The following is a 15,034-nucleotide window of genomic DNA, read 5'->3' on the forward strand; positions in this document are numbered from 1 at the left end:
AATCCTTGGATTCTCTGCGGAAACATCATCTGTCCCATCTGTCATCACCCCTGTCCGTCAGTCGAGCAGCTCATCCCTGAATCCCAGTGACTTGGTCTTTTGCTGCCACTGTGGCTGAGTGAATATTAAACAAACCTTCACCATCTGTCTGCTCACCACTCGCTGTCTCTGAAGTCACTGGAGGAGCACAGAGCAGCCAGTCCACCATCTGCTACTCACTCGCTCTGCTCAGCCATCACTAATAATTAAACTATTGAGAGACTCCCGCATGGTCCCAAATCTGCCACTGTACCACACTCCTCAGCCTTCATCTGCAGTGTTTCTGATCCGGCTCTTGAGCATCTTCAAGTGTCCTCTAAAACCTTTACTTACAATTGTGTTCATAGTGATGGACTGACTATGGAAGTCTGGAGCTGGTACACTGAAGTGTCAAAATACAGTTTTACGTAAGAATGCATATAAATATTTTAACCAAAATCTGAGCTGCACATGTTAACTAACTTCACTTGAAAGACTTCCACTGTAAGCGCAGTGCTGTATAATGTGATGCTCAACAGCATATCACAGATACTGGTGATACAGTTTGCCTTATGCTGAACCCAGAACACATTTTTAAATCATTAAAATACCAGCAACTGAACAGAGTAAACCTTACATCGTGTTGTGTGATTCTCATTTAAATACTGCTCCCAGAAATGTTGTGTCTGAAAAGGAAACTCCTACAGTTGCATATGCAATTATAATAACTGCCCATGCCTTTTATCAAAACAATTTGCCCTTGGAGCACAAAAGCAGTCATAAGTAACACAGGAATGTTTGTAGCAATAACCAACAACATTGTATGGGTCAAAAAAATTAATTTTATGCCAAGAATCATTTGGATAACAAGTAAAGATCATGTTCCATTAAGATATTTTGTAAATTTCCTACCGTAAATATATCAAAACTGAATTATTGATTATTAATATGCATTGCTAAGAACTTCTTTTGGACAACTTTAAAGGCGATTTTCTCAATATTTTGATTTTTTGGCACCCTCAGATTCCAGAGTTTTTAATAGTTGTATCTCAGACAAATATTGTCCTCCTAACGAACCATACATCAACATCATTATTCAGCTTTCAGATGATATATAAATCTGTTTTAAAATTTGACCCTTAAGACTGGTTTTGTGCTCCAGGGTCACACATGTTTCATTTTCATAGGAAATCCTGCCAGTAGTTTTTAACTAAAAGAGTGAAAACTGTTAGTAAATTTAGCTAATAGTTGCCAAATCATGATTCTCTTGATTCAACATGCCACTAATGGAAAATCATTCAATGGGAATGAAGCACATTTCTTAAAGCAGTTTCTCTAAAAATAAATAGGAATAATAACTTAATCTGGAAATTAAAGCACATGTTTTAGTTTGGTTAATCAATGAGACTGGTGGCAGCTGAGAGACATCATTCTACAGCAGAAGCTCCAAATCCTAATGTTTTTCATCATCTTACACCATGAGCACTACAGTGCACCAATAAACTTCGGCCACCCAAAACAATTACTGGCTGTAAATGACCAGCAGTGTCCAGCTTGCAGTGTTTATCCAAAGCAACTTACAAATAAGAACAATAGAAGCAAACACAAAAGTGCTATAACAAGCCTCAGTTTAACACTGTGCATGTAGCAAGGATATTATTATTTTCTAATAAATGAAAAGAAATCAGAATTTAAAAAGAATAGAACAAGCTAGTGTTAGAGGTCTTTTTTTTTTTTTTTTTTTTGCTTTTGTTAATTGTATAATATTTATAAAGAAAACAGATGATTACAAAAAGAAAATAGCTAGTGTTACTTTTATTTTTTTTAAAGAAATCATGCAGTAAGTAATTTAATAGAGTGCAAGTCTAAAAGGTACAAGTTTTTTAGGAATAGAATTAGAATAGAGAGTGCTAGAGTTAGAGGGTCAAGTAAAGATGGAAGAGATGTGTTTTTAGCCTATTCTTGAAGATGGCTAAGGACCTAGCTTCTCTGATTGAGCTGAGGTCATTCCACCAGGAGGGAACATTTAATGTAAAAGTCTGTGAATGTGATTTTGTGCTTTGGCATGAACAATAAAGCGACGTTCCCAAGCTATTTGAAGTAATGAATTGAATTGAATTGCTTTATTGTTATTTATGCATACAACTTTCATTGTACCCACCAACATAATTTCACATGCCAACTCCACATGAAATGCAATCAAAAATAAATAAAGTAACAATCTAATGTATAATCACACATAACGGAATAAATAAGTAATACTAGAAAACAATGCCCCCCTAAACTTAAGTCACTGTTACACCTCTTGAATAGTTTCTAAGCTTGATTCAGAGCATTAATTGCTCTGGGGAAAAAAACTGTTCCTAAAACGTGAAGTACAGGCATAGAATGTCTTCTAGTGCCTACCAGATTCAAACATGCGGTGGCATGGATGTGTAGAGTCCTTACAGATGCTGATAGCCTTCGCTAAACAGCATAACCTATAGCTATCTTCTTATGATGGTCAACTTCGCTTATCCTCTGTGCTCACAAGACAACCTTCGGGAGTGCTTTCTTATCATTTACTGTACAACTGAAAAACTATTCAGAAATGCAAAATGTTAGAATGCTCTCTGTTGAGGCAAACAAGCTTTCCTTAATGTCCTTAGGAAAAACTGTCTTTGTTATGCTTTCTTTACCAATGCTATGATATTTGTGGACCAAGTGATGTCCTCTGAGATTTATTTGCCCAAAAACTTGAATCTGGACACTCTCTCTACTCTGTCCCCACTGATAAACACTGGAGCATATTCCAGCTGCTGTGTTCTCCCTAAGTTGATAATTAACTCCTTAGTCTTCTCTGTATTAAGGGTCAAGTTGTTCCTAGAGCACCAGCTTACCAAGTTCTCCATCTCCACTCTGTAGGCTGATTCGTTGTTATTAGTCATCAGACCAATCACTGTTGTGTCATCCGCTAATTTAACAATAATGTTATGAGAAGATGCAGGAACACAGTCATGTGTAAAATGTGATGGGACTCAATACACATCCTTGCGGGATCCCAGTGCTAATAGTTGAAGACAATTGTGTGCCCGGTCTCACAGCTGAGGATGTTCTGAGAAGAGATTCAGGATCCAGTTACAAAGAAATGAACTACTAAGTCATCAAGATTAAGAATGAGCATGCTGGGAAGGACAGTATTAAAAGCCGAGCTAAAATTGACAAATAACATTCTCGCAATTGAGTTTTTGTTACTTTCATAAAAAGTGGGGTTATTTTTCTTTATATATATATATATATATATATATATATATATATATAATTATTATTCAGTTTCATTAAAACTATCAAATTAAAAAGTCTTACATAATGACTTTATATTATTTAATACATTAATAAATAATGATTACAAAGCATTTTTGGTTTTGGTTTTCAGGCCTAGTGCATCCAGAATTTTGGTTTAAGTCCAGAATTTCCTTTTTTAATTGCAGTCCTAGTTTTAATACACCATGTTCAAAACCATTCAACCTTCACAAACCCATCTCACTGAATGAAATTGAAACAGAACTGTTCAATCCACAGTTTGTGCTTATACATCAATATCCTGGTTTATGTAGCTTTAGCTATTAAATGTATTTGGCCATCCACTGATACTGTCATCCTATCATGTGGCCATATACAAGTTTGAGAGGTGTTACAACCCTGAATGTCCTCCTCATCTATTGGTGGCAGATTGTGGGAGTTTTGGGTCACTTTTCCCTTCCCCCTGTTGGTTGGTAATTAGGGCAGTAGAATAGAAAGCTCATTTGGACAGTCACTCTCTGGGCACAGATTTCAGGAGTTGATCAGAAAGTGACATCTCACTGATCCCTCTTCTTGTACCCTTATGTATTGCTGAGTTTTTGTTAGAATGATTTTTGACTTGTTCTTATTTTCCTCACTAGACTTATGTTTGTTATTTGATAATTGTTATATTTGGTTAATCAACAATAAAATAATTAGTTTTGATTGAACAATGCTGTTTGACACGTATTTTGTGTAGTGGTTCGAAACGAGCTGACCATAACAGACGGGGCTCACAGCATTACTGGAATGAGAAACAGTGCATGCTGTAGATTAACACCTGCTTCACCTCCTGAAACAACTTTAATTCCTCACATTCAGTTCAGTGAGCGCATTCCATGATGGATTGAGAGTGTTCTAACGCTCATTAACTCCTCCATTACATGCTGCATTCAACTGTTATTATTCTTTTATTGTTCTTGTGCGCATTGTTTAGTATGCCTGATGTTTTGTCCACTTACATTTTAGTTTTTAGTTGGTCGTTAATCTCATTCAGTACATTTTGAATGACACAAGGACATGTAAATGAACAGTATGTTAATAAAGAGCCAAAGTTAATTATGGTTTAATGCGTGATTGTTAATATACATGAGGACATCAGTCTCAAATCCATTTTCATATTTTATTATTTTTTAAAATGCTGATATTGTCAAATTAATTTGTTGAATTTGATCAAACAGGATGGAGGTTTTGGAGTGATACAAACAAACTAATACCAGCAAAACTTCCCAGAATTCATCGGATCCATTGACGATAGTGATCCCTGCTTAAAACAAACAAAAAAACAATAGAAACCATCACAGAATTTCTGATGGTTTCCACTGCATTTTCCATTACAAACATTACAAACCATGTGCTATTATGAACCAATAAAACCATTAAAAAATGGTTTTGCTGTAGTGTGTTTTGGGACATACAAGCCACCAAGTCAAATCACTTTATTTATATAGCGCTTTAAACAAAACAGATTGTGTCAAAGCAACCGAGCAACAATAATTTGGAAAACAGTGTTTCAATAATGCAAACTGAAAAGGCAGTTCATCATTGAATTCAGTGATGTCACCATCCAGATCAATTTAGTTTAAATAGTATCCATGCAATCATTTGCAATTAAGTCAACGATATCGCTGTAAATGAACTGTCCCTAACTAAGCAAGAAGCGACCCTGGCAAGGAACCAAAACTTAATCGATTACAGAATGAAGAAAAAACCTTGGGAGAACCAGGCTCAGTTGGGGGCCAGTTCTCCTCTGACCAGACGAAACCAGTAGTTCAATTCCAGGCTGCAGCAAAGTCAGATTGTGCAGAAGAATCATCTGTTTCCTGTGGTCTTGTCCTGGTGCTCCTCTGAGACAAGGTCTTTACAGGGGATCTGTATCTGGGGCTCTAGTTGTCCTGGTCTCCGCTGTCTTTCAGGGCTGTAGAGGTCCTTTCTAGGTGCTGATCCACCATCTGGTCTGGATACGTACTGGATCCGGGTGACTGCAGTGACCCTCTGATCTGGATACAGACTGGATCTGGTGGCTACGGTGACCTCGGAATAAGAGAGAAACAGACAAATATTAGCGTAGATGCCATTCTTCTAATGATGTAGCAAGTACATCGGGTGTTATGGGAAGTGTTCCTGGTCCCGGTTTACCTAATTAATGCAGCCTAAAAATCCTTTAATGGATTTGGATATTAAAAACATATTAGTATGTTATGTGTAAGCCAGGTTAAAGAGATGGGTCTTTAATCTAGATTTAAACTGCAAGAGTGTGTCTGCCTCCCGAACAATGTTAGGTAGTTTGATTTTGATATTCTTGTTATTATCAATTTGCCTGAGTTTTGAGAACGTAGCGGACGTAGAGGATTATAATGTAAAAGGAGCTCACTCAAATACTGAGGTGCTAAACCATTTAGGGCTTTATAAGTAATAAGCAATATTTTAAAATTTATACGATGTTTGAAAGGGAGCCAGTGCAGTGTTGACAGAACCGGGCTAATATGGTCATACTTCCTGGTTCTGGTAAGAACTCTTGCTGCTGCATTTTGGACTAGCTGTAGTTTGTTTACTAAGCGTGCAGAACAACCACCCAATAAAGCATTACAATAATCTAACCTTGAGGTCATAAATGCATGGATTAATATTTCTGCATTTGACATTGAGAGCATAGCCCTTAATTTAGATATATTTTTGAGATGGAAAAATTCAGTTTTACAAATGCTAGAAACGTGCCTTTCTAAGGAAAGATTGCGATCAAGTAGCACACCTAGGTTCCTAACTGATGACGAAGAATTGACAGAGCAGCCATCAAGTCTTAGACAGTGTTCAAGGTTATTACAAGCAGAGTTTTTAGGTCCTATAATTAACACCTCTGTTTTTTCAGAATTTAGCAGTAAGAAATTACTCGTCATCCAGTTTTTTATATCGACTATGCATTCCATTAGTTTTTCAAATTGGTGTGTTTCACCGGGCCGCAAAGAAATATAGAGCTGAGTATCATCAGCATAACAGTGAAAGCTAACACCATGTTTCCTGATGATATCTCCCAAGGGTAACATATAAAGCGTGAAGAGTAGCGGCCCTAGTACTGAGCCTTGAGGTACTCCATACTGCACTTGTGATCGATATGATACCTCTTCTATATCCTGAGAATTAACTGACCTCTGTGACGTGAGGCAGCTAGCAGACGGTCGGTTTAGCCAGTCTGTCTGCTTCCTAACATGGGCCCCGGTTAGTCAAGTATAAACTCTAATACTATGTGCCATATTTCTAGAGAGAAGAGTGGCACTACCCCAGGAGGGATGAAGACCATCTCTTTTTAACAGGTCAGGTCTGCACCAAAAGCTTGTCCAATTGTCTATGAAACCTATGTTATTCTGTGGGCACCACTTAGACATCCAGCCATTGAGTGATGACAATCTGCTATGCATCTTGTCACCACGGTAAGCAGGGAGGGGCCCAGAGCATATTACAGTGTCTGACATCGTGCTTGCAAGTTCATACACCTCTTCAATGTTATTTTTAGTGATCTCCGACTGGCGAAGTCGAACATCATTAGCGCCGGCATGAATAACAATCTTACTGTATTTACGTTTACAGCACTTTTAAATTTGCCAATATGTCAGGCGCTCTGGCTCCCGGTAAACATTTGACTATGGTGGCTGGTGTCTCTATATTCACGTTCCGTACAATAGAATCACCAATAACTAGAGCACTTTCATCACGTTTCTCAGTGGGTGCATCACTGAGTCGGGAGAACCTGTTTAATGTTTCGATCGGAACAGAAGAGCGGTGTTTTGACCCACGATTACGCTGCCTCACCGTCACCCAGTTGCCCTGCTGCAGGGGCTCTGTTGCCGGAACCGAACAATGTACAGGAATCCCTGAGCTAGACGCAGCCAAAGCCATATCTAGAGCCCTCACATTCTTACTTTCCTCAATTTAAGTTTGGATGCGTGTCTCCAATTCTGAAATCTTCTCTGTCAGCCTAACTATTTCCCTGCATTTATCACATGTGAATCCCTCATCACCGACAGAGTTAGATAAACTGTACATGTGGCAAGAGGTGAAAATAACAATAGCAGGAGAAACCATTACTCACCGTGCTTGATGAAATATTCTTACCACAGTTGTTTGATGAACTTGTGAAAAACTGGAGCGAGAGAGAAAAGAAAACGGAGCAAGAGAGAGGAGAGGAGAAATGAAATGAAACAGTGATAGGCATGAATGGAAACGCTAATGACAAGCTAAAAAATGCTAACGCGCTGCAGCTGCACTCTGGGATTTAGACTAAAAGCAAACAATCAAATGAATCAGATTAGATTGATGGATAATATCAGAAATATGGTCGGAACTAAGTTATATTTTATCACTTTAAACAAGAGAGAGTGACAGTAAGATAGAGATTCTACATAAAAGCAAAGCTACACGGAGCTACGATCACAAACCAGCGGCACGGCAAACAGGAAGCAGAAATAACACTGTCCAACAGCGATACTCGCAGGATCATCGTCAACGTGTCCAGTAGAAACCAACAGGGTTCATTACCATTTCCATTAAAACCAACACAATTCCCATTATATTCAGTAAAACCATTACAAATCCCATTGATGGACTCTATTTGTTTGTCATTGTCATTGCCTACTCTGTATTTGTACAAATTTCTGCACATTAATTTAATTCTGAATTTTGCACACACAAGTTGAAAGGCATTTGTTCAAATCAAGTTCACGGATAATTGTGCATGCATTTCTTAGCCTAATCATTATGATACTAAAATCCTAACAAATAGGCTATGCTATGTACAAAAAATCAGATGAGCCCATAATATAATCGGTTAAGCATTTTCCTCCCATAGAAAACCATTATAAGAACGCTTAATGTGGCTTAATGCAGATTAGAATGTCCCCTTATTATGTCGAAATAACGAGATATCGATACTAGGCTACTGTGTCCACCGTGGTCTCCTTTTTGATCAGCGGAAACGATTTTTGCTTGTTTGGGATCTGACTGTCCAGCGTATTTGAGAAAGTTAAGCAAATTTTCCTGTCTTTTTGACATTTTTCCCCTGCGTGAAACGATCGAGGCTAACAGCAATCTCAACTAGTACAACAGGCGCGCAAGTCATGTGTCACAAACATTGAACACTACACAAACAGTAATTTTTTTTTTTCATTTAGGCAATTAATTTTAGTGATACAGGAGATTCCGGATCCAATGTCGGAGGTGACGTAACATGTTCCGGCTCAAATTAAGCCCTGGTAAAACCTGACTTTTCAAATGAGCGTGAATGTGAACTGCGCGTGCTGTTCATTCCTGCCAGAGTGAGCGCCGCTCTCGTTCACGTTCATTGTATGAAAAGTGATTCGTTCAGTTCAGCGTTCGGCGAAAATATGAACGAGTTCAGTGAACGTCGTTCATTGAATGCGTTCATGCACAACACTGACGATGCCACTTCCTGGAGGATATCATTGATTTTGTTTGTTTGTTTTGTTTAATTTGTTTGTAGTTAAAATTATTTTGCAAAATACTTAACAGGATGAAAAATATAATAATATATTCAGATAAAAATGATATAAGAAACAAATGTGTCAGCTGAATGATCAGTCATCAAATGCAACAAACAAAAAATTTCAACAAACAAACAAAAACATTCTGTATACCACTTTCATAATTACAGCATTTGTTTTTGCCAAAAATCAATCTGCTCTTTAAATGGGATTTCAAAAACACACTCCCAGAACAGACATGTGTGAAAGAAACAGAATTGTGCCATCAGAATGTTTCTGGAACAGATAGACAGGCAATAAATAAATAAATAAATACTCTCACTTAAAGAGCCTCCATAAGTAATCAGTCACTGGTAAAACATATATTATAAACTTAATTAAATACTTCCAATTTATATGTTTTTTGGGGGGAAAAAAGAAATAGCCATCAATGGAGAGATGTTTTTGTCATCTTAATTACAGCTTTTACCAGCAGGGGCTAAGGGGCCTGTTCAGAGGAACACAACTTCTGTAAGCTATAGAAACTATTTAGAAACTATAACTATAGCTCAAGTCAAGTAAAGTCACTTTTATCAAGTCACCATTTTCCATATGTTATATATTACCCTTGGGAGATGTCATCAGGAAACATGGTGTTAGCTTTCACTGTTATGCTGATGATACTCAGCTCTATATTTCTTCGCGGCGTGCTGAAACACACCAATTTGAAAAACTAATGGAATGCATAGTCGATATAAAAAACTGGATGACGAGTTATTTCTTACTGCTAAATTCTGAAAAAACAGAGGTGTTAGTTATAGGACCTAAAAACTCTGCTTGTAATAACCTAGAACACTGTCTAAGATTTCTTTTAGGCTGCATTAATTAGGTAAACCGGAACCGGGAACACTTCCCATAACACCCGATGTACTTGCTACATCATTAGAAGAATGGCATCTACGCTAATATTTGTCTGTTTCTCTCTTATTCCGAGGTCACCGTAGCCACCAGATCAATGTATTTTGTTTAAAGCGCTATATAAATAAATAAAGGTGACTTTATTTATATAGCGCTTTAAACAAAATACATTGCGTCAAAGCAACTGAACAACATTCATTAGGAAAACAGTGTTTCTATAATGCAAAATGATAGTTAAAGGCAGTTCATCATTGAATTCAGTGATGTCATCTCTGTTCAGTTAAATAGTGTCTGTGCATTTATTTGCAATCAAGTCAACGATATCGCTGTAGATGAAGTGTCCCCAACTAAGCAAGCCAGAGGCGACAGCGGCAAGGAACCGAAACTCCATCGGTGACAGAATGGAGAAAAAAACCTTGGGAGAAACCAGGCACAGTTGGGGGGGGGGGGGAGGGGGCGGGGTTCGTCCTCTGACCAGACGAAACCAGTAGTTCAATTCCAGGCTGCAGCAAAGGAAGATTGTACAGAAGAATCATCACCTGTCGTCTTGTGTTTTGTTTTGTTTTTTTAATGGAAGGGCACATTTTTATTTCACCTCTTTTGGACTGATGCATGCAACACAGAGCTTGAAAGATCAGTATAACTCCGACTGGATTCGTCTGAAAGAAGAAAGCCATAGGATGCCACTGGGGTGAGTAAAACGCAGGCTTTTCATTTTTGGGTGAACTAACCCTTTAATCTTCACACGCGTTTAGTACGGCAAAAAAAAAAATAAAAAAAATAATGATAATAAATATATAAATACAATTTTAAATACAGATACAAGAGATACAATTTTAAAATAAAAAAAGTTGCAATTGTTTTATTATTTATTTCATTCAGTGGAAACGGCCTGCATGTATTACTGATATCTTCACGCATTTACCGTGAACTTTTTAGGACAGCAGTTGTGCTTTAGGAGGGAGTGTGTGTAATTCACACGAGCTGCTCACAGATGAAGAGCATTTGTCTCAGTGAATGAATGTAAACGTCCCCATGTGCAGTGAGAGCTGCTTGCTTTGCCCCTCGGGGTAACATATAAGAGACGTAATGGAAAAATCTCAGTCACTTCAATCTACTCTCAACCCCCGGATCTCCAGTAAACTCACTGCGCTGAAGCACCGAACACACGCCAGAAGACCGACCGAGGTGAGTTTACATGGCTTTACCGCGACCGACGCGAACACATAACCGTGGACAGCATCCTCAGCTCCTCTGAGAGAGAGAGAGAGAGAGAGAGAGAGAGAGAGAGAGAGAGAGAGAGAGAGAGAGAGAGAGAGAGAGACCCTCACGAGCACATCAGAAACGAGCGGGTCAAAGTTAAATATAAATTGAGATGTCTGAAATTAATTGAATAAAGTACGAGCCCCACTATGACTAAACGTATGTTTTTGTGTTTTCATTGCTGTGGTATTAGTTGTTTTTGTGACTCTTTCTCAGAGCTGTGTTTCTGACTGGAGTTAATTGCTGGTTTTATTTCATTGCTTACCTGTTAATTTTACATCTGTTTGATATAATTGTTCCATATTATGAGTTGAAATAAAGCATGCAGTCAAATGAAGGCATCTCTGCTCTTTTTTTGTACTAAGTGCTACAAGAGCGAGATATTCTAGTGTCTGTGAGGTGAAGTTTTATTTTAGCAGGGTAATTTGTGAAGGATAATACTGCACACAAGACGCTGGACTGTTAAAGTACTGTGTCAGATGCTCACATCAGTATTTAACTGTGTGTAAGCTGTAGGGCTTGCTGCAAATTCCAGTAACACAAGTTCTTGTTTTCTCTTTGTGGTTTTGCATGTTCTTAAATCTGAAATCAAGAGAGAGAAAGGGCTGTGGTGTTCTCCAGGTATATTGTAATTGGATGCAATTGATAACATTCACTTTTTTTTTTTCAAATCAACTTGCATTGCATTTCATGGTATACATTTAATCAGACATTGTTTTGCCATCAGATAAATATGAACTTTTCCTTATATTTTCTGCATCATGAATCATTGCACTTTTGCTGAAAAGCCTGTAATAGTTTGTTGCCATTGTGGACTGTATAGTGTGACACCAGGACCCCGTTGGATCGAGATGTGATTACAGAAATTATGTTCACCTGTGAAATATTCAATGTGTAATGTGCTCTGGTTTGCTCTATAGCACAGCACTGAGCTTTTACCTTTTGCATGGCATTAAAAAGCACTTGTACATGTCCGAACAATTAACTGTGGCATTTTTAATATATTTAGTGATTCTTTTCCAACATATATATATATTGTTGCCTGTTGTCCTCTTGAAGTGGAGGGCTTGTTGTCATAATGCAGCATGTCTTAATCTGACATGATGAGCACGTCCTTTAAATGCACTGCTTCATCTTTATTGGCAGCACGGTGTTCTGCTAGGTTATATTTGATATTACCAAGAGAGTCGTTCAGCTGTTCCTTTGTACCACGTAGCCAAATGTTATCAAAGCAGAAATCATTCAAATGCCAAATAATTAGTATGCAGCACACTAAGTACACTTGCTTTAGTATGTAAATGGAATTTGAGAGGTCATTCACGCTTACTGTATTTTGTTTATTTGTTGGTAGTGTTCTTTTAAGGTGTACTTTGATATATTAGCATTCCAGTTATATTTAGCATCAAAGCTGTTTTAAAGATTAATGATGGTTGTTTAGGCATAACAATATGAAGCGAGAGTCAAAATCATAGGTAATCTCATGGCAACATAATTCTGGTAAAAGCACACTGGACCATTTGACTTAGAAGTAGAAGTGGAAAGAGTGTTTTGTTGGGAATCACTCGAGGTCTGAAGTAGATACTGTTAGCACACTTGTGTTTAAAGCTTTGGTCCCACTTTTTACAACCTAAAGATGCTCATTGGCACATTTCTGCTAACGTCCAAAATGTACCAGTCCCACTTCATATTAACTGGCCTTGCTAGGCAATGTTCTTACATTTATATTAATTATTTGGTACAATGTGCTTAATTATTGTGTACATACATGTTTTCACATTGTACCTACGTTTTAAAAATACCTGCATGTAAATACATCTGTTATTCATTTCAGTAATTACATATAAAAATTACACCTTAACCCCCCCTAAACCTACCCATATCACCAAACCTGTCCCAAACCTTATCCGTATCCAGTGGTGTCAAAAGTATTGGCATTCATTACTCAAGTAGAAGTATAGATACTAGGGTTTAAAAATACTTTTGTAGAAGTTGAAGTAGAGCTGAAACAACGAATCGATTTAATCGATTAAAATCGATTATTAAAATAGTTGTCAACTAATTTAGTCATCGATTCGTTGCTAAATAACTTATTTGCTGTAAGCGGCTCATTTCGGGCATATTTCAAATCTGCGGTGACCAAAGTGTGGCAGTAATGAGCCACCGGAGGTTTTACTCAGCCAGTACAGACGGAGAAGTAGCGAATAGCCAATAGCTGGCCTCGTTTTATGTCACGTGCTTCCCGAAACAGCGTCTCTGCAGCATTCAGCGGGATGTGGTGGGAGTACTTTACTTTGAGCCTTTCACATATCGCGTCTTTTGCGCGCTCATGTTCGTTATTTCCAATGTAGGCGCGCAGAATGCGAGCTCGTAATGGAAGCGACACGGTCGTGACTCGCCCGTTTTTCCAGGCGCGTCGGCACCGCATCGAGTTAAAAACATTTCAACTTTCAGAATGCGGCAAGCGCACCGCGGGTCATGTGACAAGAACTAAATAATCAGCTTCATCCTTTCCCGTAACAACGTTAAAAGCTCAGCCAAGGTGAAGGAACAGCTGATCATAGCTGTATATGGATTTCCATTTTGAAATAAATTTAGTAGCAGAGCTACTGCAAGCGATTTTTTGAGCTGCAAATCCATTTATCCTTTGCTGAAATTTCCGCGTCTTCAAGGAGAGAGCACGTCATGGTTGCTTAGCAACGGCAGACGCCTCAGGGGCGCTTCTGCACGAGCGCTTTGGAAAGAAGGAGAAAGCGGCGCGCCTAGCGTTTTCCACGCGTTTTTAGGCGCGATATGTGAACGGCCCCTAAGCCTTTCATTTGTGCAGATTCTCCAGCACAATGTTGTTTGCAAATGGTTAGTTGTAAAAGCTGATAACATTGCTTTTTAACAGTTAACATTTAAAGCTTTACAAACATGTTCTGTGATCAGTTTGTCGTTTACCAGTTCATACTTCAGTCGTGCAGCCTAATTATGACTGAATGAGAGAGGTAAATGTTTAAAGATATTTAAAATGCACTTTTTTTCTAAGTATTCACTGCTCTTTTTCACACAGCAGGTTTTTTGTGTGTGTTCAATTTTTTTTCTCTGGACAACCTTCTGATGGATTTTACTATAAATTGTGAGTTTCAGTCAGGTTTCATGCCATTGAATTTGGCACTTTATTCGAAGGATTGTTTACAATTTCACAGCAAAAGCTATAAAGCTGTTTCCCAGTAAATAATAAAATACAACGCACTGCAATCTTATTCTGTTTTATCCTTATTCTTAGTGAAAATATGTTCTGAAAGATTCCTTAATAAGCTTTGTTCAGGATGTTAAACTACTTTAGGAGCTTTAAGGACTGCCATGGTGAAAACATTATTTGATATCTCCTTGTGAAATTTGCTAGAGTATGGGTCAGTGTTGTGATTGCAGAAGAGTTCCACAAAGGATTACTAACACAATAAAACAACTCCAGGTATATTTTTGATGAGGATATGACAGTGCAAAATGGTTAAAATCTCTTAAAAATCTATGCTGAATGATAAAGACCCTTTATTAATAATTTACTTGGGGGGGGGGGAATGGAAAAAACTAAAATATAAGTACATAAATCGATTAATCGTAAAAATAATCGACAGATTAATCGATTATCAAAATAATCGTTAGTTGCAGCCCTAAGTTGAAGTATCAACTCAAGGTTTTTACTCAAGTAAAAGTACTGGTTTAAAAACTAAAGTATAAAAGTAATGTAAGGAAAAAAAATGCCATTAAGAACAAAAATTTAGGCCGTGCCACAGGGGCATATTGTGCACTACCCCACCTCCTCAAAAAAACATTTTTCTAAAGGCCATAGGCCATAATGACTATAATGTTATATTAAAATGTTCATGTTGAACAATTTGGGATGCACTAGTTTACCTGTTTCAGCGGCATATATGCCCATTGAAAATGAACGCACTTTAGTACAATGCAAATACATTAAAGGACTAGAGATATGATGACTAGTTGTCTATAAGTATTGTTATGGTGCAAAAAGTCAAACTTCAGAAGCATGTCAT

At 37.8% G+C, this 15,034-nt stretch overlaps 1 protein-coding gene across 7 annotated transcripts in view; it reads left to right on the plus strand.

The window, feature by feature from the left end:
• The first annotated feature begins 10,801 nt into the window (after window positions 1-10,801).
• Window positions 10,802-15,034, plus strand: part of atp2b2 (ATPase plasma membrane Ca2+ transporting 2) — a 166,515-nt gene continuing 162,282 nt past the window's right edge. For 3 of the 7 annotated variants that reach the window (XM_059538272.1, XM_059538270.1, XM_059538268.1), the window contains exon 1: window positions 10,802-10,919. The gene's annotated coding sequence lies outside the window, so the exon portion shown is untranslated. The remainder of the gene's footprint in view (window positions 10,920-15,034) is intronic. The other 4 variants (XM_059538264.1, XM_059538267.1, XM_059538271.1 and 1 more) reach the window with 2 other exon arrangements.

The sequence above is a fragment of the Carassius carassius genome, chromosome 44, assembly GCF_963082965.1.
Source record: "Carassius carassius chromosome 44, fCarCar2.1, whole genome shotgun sequence".
Taxonomy (NCBI): domain Eukaryota; kingdom Metazoa; phylum Chordata; class Actinopteri; order Cypriniformes; family Cyprinidae; genus Carassius; species Carassius carassius.